A 3317-nucleotide genomic window follows, 5' to 3' on the forward strand; every position below is an offset into this window, starting at 1 on the left:
GAAAAACAACCATACATGCATAAAAATACTTGAACATCATGCTTGATATTAAATTCAACGATTATAAATAATCACAACATGCTTGTTCACATATAATTCATAAATTCAATAATAATCCATAACATGTTTGTTCACAACATCAAACATGAACCCATAATAATCCAAGTCACATGATTCACAATAATAACGTATCACAAGGTCCTCATCTAAACGGTGGTCACCCTAGACATGTACATACCTCGAATATCTAAGTACGAGGGCCACTTTGCGAATCGTGACTCAAGATTAGAAATCACCTCCTGTCATTAAAATAATGAAAACCAATTATTATTCATGCTCACTAAATTTCCAGCAACTTTTATAAATCCTAAAACCCTTGAATTTGTTAGAAATTAATTGTCCATTAATAAAATAATAGTCTCAATTGAAAAACTAAAGTCCTAGTATGAAAACATTAATTTTCCACCTTTAAAATCATCAAAATCGACATTTTTATGCCTTGAAAAAATTCTGAAAATTATATTTGATTTCCATAATTGAAATTAACATTAAATTATGTAAATATATCAATGAATCATTAAGTTGGGATTAAAACCCTAACCCTAATTTGTCATAAAACTTACTTTAAGCCTTTAAAAATCGACACTTTATTAAATACACGAATCTGAAAATTGTAGTACTTCAATATGAAATACTCCTATTAATCCAATCATACAAATCATCAAAATTAGGTGTTCATAACTGATCCCGGCAGTTTAATTAATCAAAAATCAATAATAATAATAATATATTTTAAAATACGGAAATGAAATAGAATAGGCAAGGAAGAAGAAAATTATACCACACCGACATATACCACAGTATCACGAATTGAATATGATTGGGCGCAAAAGATCAAAGGAATTTAGAGTATAATACACGACAACACCCATGACTTGTGTGTGTGCGTGTGGTGCGCAACGGACAGCAACACGGGAAGGGGCGCAGGCTGCTTGCGAGCAAGAGGGAGCACGGAGTGTGCGAGTAGCTGGGCGTCGAAGAAACAAAGCCGGGCAGCAGCAACACTCGGCGAGGGCACGAGTGTTGTGCGACGAGAGAAAATAGCGATGCGCAACAGGAGAGGGAGAGAAGGCACGAGTGTTGTACGGGTGATGCATGAGCACGAGCAGCAACAAGGCAGCGAGGGGGAGCAAGATGAGTGCATGAGGGTACGAAGGCACGAGGCAGCGACGAGGCACGAAGTGGTCGGCTGTTGTGCGCGAGTAAGGAGAGGGACGAGAGAAAGAGAGAGGACCCAGGTGTGTGGTGCAAGAAAGAGGAGAGAGAAAATTAATGAGGGAGTGGGGATAAATTTAATGAAGTGGGGTATTTATAGGCTTCCCCAATCCCTAATGGGCTAGGCTTATGAATTAGACATTGGGCTTTGCAAAATAGGAGGTCGAGTTTGAATTAAGAATTGAAATTAGAAATCTTAGTTGGGCTCAACTACTAGAACGAGTTGGGCTCGGATTTAATTCAAACCATTTAAAATCAAAACCCAATTAAATTTCCCTACTTCAAATAATAAATTCCTTTCGTAATTAATTAAAATCATAATTATTTTAATTAAATAAAAATACATTTAAATGCAATTTAATTTCCATAAATCATAAAAAAGCTTTATAAATATAATAAAATATATTTATAAATACAGAAAATTACGAGGTATTACACGTTCCGATCCGCCTTAGGTTCAACCAACTTGGATATCGTCTAAGGTATTATGCACTCGGGAACTCACTATAAGTGATAGGCAAGAATATTGAATTTGTTGAATTCAAGTTGTGATGTATGTTATAAACTTATGATCATGGATCACATATTTATAGGGGAATACAGTAGTCATATCCTACTAGAATTAGATTTTCTAAAACCCTTAGAATCATGATTTAAGTTATCTCAAATACTTAGTCTTTTAGAAACATCTAAATAGTTAGGTATTAGGATTATCATAAAGTTCTAAACTAAGTAGGATAAGGAAAACGGATAGCTAGTGGGCCAAGCTACTTGCCGCACAAGTAGCCTTGGCGCCCAAGCATTTATTGTCTCACACGCCAAGGTTGTGGGCTGCTTGCTTTCTTGCCACCCACGCCATGATGCAGTCTGCCCGTTGCCTGGCTGCCTTGCCGCCCACACTTTGCTGCGGGCTGGCTGTCTTGCCGCCCACGCTTGGCTCGCAGCCCATGCGCTAGACGCTGGGACTTGTGCTTGGCGTTGGCTCGTCGAGCGATGGGCTGGCTCTCTTGTCGTCCTGTCGCTCGTCGTGCTTCCGATTCGAACAATCTTTACGTTTCCGATAATATTTCCGATTCCGGCCATATTTTCCGATTCCGACAATATTTTCCGATTTTGACAATATTTCCGATTCCGATAGTATTTCCGTTTCCGACAATATTTCCGATTACAGCAATATTTCTATTTCCGTTAATATTTTCCGAAATGAACCATATTTTCGTTTTCCGGTAATATCTTCGACTTCGATAATATTTATATTTCCGTTATGAACCATATATTCGTTTCAAGAAAAACATCTTCATTTCCGACAAATATTATTTCTTTGCCTTTTGATGATATTAGCTCCCACTGGAACCAACATCCATCATTTCCGAATGTCCATAATTAGAATATTTACCGAATATTATATTCACCTAAATACTTGATCTGTTCACGTACTATTTGTGTGACCCTACGGGTTCAGTCAAGAGTAAGCAGTGACATTAATATTATTAATTCCACTTGAACTGAAGCGGTCTCTAGCTAGGCATTCATATCACTTGATTTCACTGAATAATTAAGTTGTTTAATTAATATTGAACAGCATTTATTAGACTTACCATAAATGCATTAAATGCAAACTTGGACCAAGGGCATTATTTCCTTCAGTCTTCCACATGTCCTTAGGGACAAGTGTGCATTTCATAACTCCTTTACCGCTTGATTCTTGCTCATGAACATAAGGTAAGTGTAGTCATCCTTCTTATGTCCAGAGGTTTTTTTTCGGTGTCAGATTTCAACTGATCAAATAAGTAGATAATCACAGCCTATGATTCATCTGAGCACGGCCATGCATTTTACAGTTTCTAGCTCTTTGACTGGTCTTGTACAACTTTTGGCATCTCTTCCCGATTTAAGTAATCTAGCGATCTTGAGGTTAGAATTCATTTGATAGGTGATTACCGAGCGTTGCTGTTATAGTCTCCTTTTATGGTGCGACATTTGACAACGTCAAAGTAACCAGTTCTCAAACAAGTAATCTCAAATCACTCAGGTATTGAGGA

This window comes from Spinacia oleracea, chromosome 1 (genome assembly GCF_020520425.1).
Source record: "Spinacia oleracea cultivar Varoflay chromosome 1, BTI_SOV_V1, whole genome shotgun sequence".
Classification (NCBI taxonomy): Eukaryota; Viridiplantae; Streptophyta; class Magnoliopsida; order Caryophyllales; family Amaranthaceae; genus Spinacia; species Spinacia oleracea.